The sequence below is a fragment of the Octopus bimaculoides genome, chromosome 28 (genome assembly GCF_001194135.2).
Source record: "Octopus bimaculoides isolate UCB-OBI-ISO-001 chromosome 28, ASM119413v2, whole genome shotgun sequence".
Classification (NCBI taxonomy): Eukaryota; Metazoa; Mollusca; class Cephalopoda; order Octopoda; family Octopodidae; genus Octopus; species Octopus bimaculoides.
The window spans coordinates 1963270-1965132 of NC_069008.1; positions in this window are offsets into that span (position 1 = coordinate 1963270).

Here is a 1863-nt window from a genome sequence, read left to right on the forward strand (position 1 = left end):
ACCACCACCACCACCACAACCACCACCACCACCACTGCCACCACAACCACCACCACCACCACCACAACAACCACCACCACCACCACCACTACTACTACTACTACTACTACTACTACAGCCCTTGTTTGTCGCTGCTTCTGCTGTTTGTTGTTGTTGTTGTTGTTGCCGTAGAATTCCTTGGATCGATCGAACTGTTCCAGCACTGATGTGTGTTAAGTGAAACACAGGGAGAGCGTTAAGCCGGAAGTAGGGGAGTCGGGGGTTTGAGGGGGAGAGAGAAGATAGAGATGATGGTGGTGGTGGTGGTGGTAGTGGGGTCATACCGGTGCCTCGAGGCGTAGTAGTTGTAGTAGTGGCGGCGGTAGTTATTGTGGTGGTATTAGACTTGTTATTGTTGGTGTTGGTGTTGCCTATATTTGTGGTGGTGGTGGTGGTAGTACCGGCGTTTTTCCCTTCTGGCCTCTAGTAGTAGTAGCAGTAGTAGTAGTAGCAGTAGTAGTAATAGTAGTAGTGGTGGTGGTGGTGGCGGCGGTAGTTGTGCTGGTAGTAGAGGTGGTAGTGATGTTGGTGATCGTAGTAGAGGTCGTCGCCTTGTAGTATGGACAGTGGCATAGAATATGATGGATTCGGCGCACCCCCCACCCTCCATCCCGCAATCCAAATTGGCTCCAATCGTCGTCGTCCCCATAACAGCAGCAGTAGTAGTCGCAAGTAATAGTAGTAGTAGTAGTAGTATTTTAAGTGCTGGCAGCTAGCAGCAAGTGTCAAATAAAATAGTGGGTGTAGAATCGGTAATAATTGTAGTAGTGGTGGTGGTGGTGGTGAGGGTGGTGTTGGCGCTCGTTTTGATGTTAATGGCTGTGGTTGTGGTGGTTGTGGTGGTGGCGATGGCGGCGTAAAATTTTTATCAACAAGTAACACACGCACGTATATACAGATTGTATGTATGTATGTGCGTCTGTGTATGTCTGTGTCTGTGTGTTTGTGTGTGTATATATATATATGCACGCATATACAGATGTATGTATGTACGTCCGTCTCTGTTTGTGTGTTTGTGTGTGTGTTTTGTGTATGTGTGTATATATATATATATATATATATATTGTATACGTATTATATATGTGATATGTAATATATATATAGTAAAATGTATATAATATATATACATTATCTATCAATCTAAATATATACTTACTCAAACACACACACAAACATATTCAAACACACACACATACACACACATATACATATACATATTCACTCATAAATATTAGTGCTGAGCCGAGATTGCTCTCTGTTCTGGTTAGAGTTCCAGTACATCTAACAAAGCCAGATCTTCGATCGCCTATTAGAGATAGCAGCTTAATCTCCCTCAAATCGCATTCTGCTGTCTTGTGTATGTATGTATGTATGTATGTATGTATGTACGAGCTAAAGAACGAGATAGTAGTCAAAATGTCCCTCAAATCACATGCTACTCGGCAACTAGAGATGGTAGAAATAGCAGCTAAATATTCCTCAGAATATTCCGTACTGGAGGGATACTTCAAGATAATATAGACATTTATTTTGTGCGTTGGAAATAAAAGCAAAATTGTTAGTTGTATCTAGAACATCAATAATAGATTTGCTGGATCAGGCATGCCCTGGGCTAAACAAGCGTAACACCATCTAGAATTTCTACATAGGGTACTTCGGCCTGCTAGAAATAACAGGGATTATGTATCTCCAAATTAATCTGGTGTGCTGTTTGTTATTTATATTTAAAAAAGAGATAAGAATGGTGTATTGGATAACGAATGCTGTGTGTATACATATATATTTGTACGTGTGTATATATATATATATATATATATATATATA